This window comes from Corapipo altera, unplaced genomic scaffold (genome assembly GCF_003945725.1).
Source record: "Corapipo altera isolate COAL_440 unplaced genomic scaffold, ASM394572v1 22, whole genome shotgun sequence".
NCBI lineage: Eukaryota > Metazoa > Chordata > Aves > Passeriformes > Pipridae > Corapipo > Corapipo altera.
In genome coordinates this window covers 1,857,644-1,857,845 of record NW_020884886.1, presented here as the reverse complement: position 1 = coordinate 1,857,845, position 202 = coordinate 1,857,644, and positions in this window count along the sequence as shown.

Genomic DNA, 202 nt, shown 5'->3' with positions numbered 1-202 from the left:
TTTGTTTGTTTTTGTTTGTTTTTGTTTGTTTTTGTTTGTTTTTGTTTTGTTTGTTTTGTTTGTTTTGTTTTTGTTTGTTTTTGTTTGTTTTTGTTTGTTTTTGTTTGTTTTGTTTGTTTTGTTTGTTTTGTTTGTTTTGTTTGTTTTGTTTGTTTTTGTTTGGGGTGGTTGTTTGGGGTGGTTGTTTGGGGTGGTTGTTTGG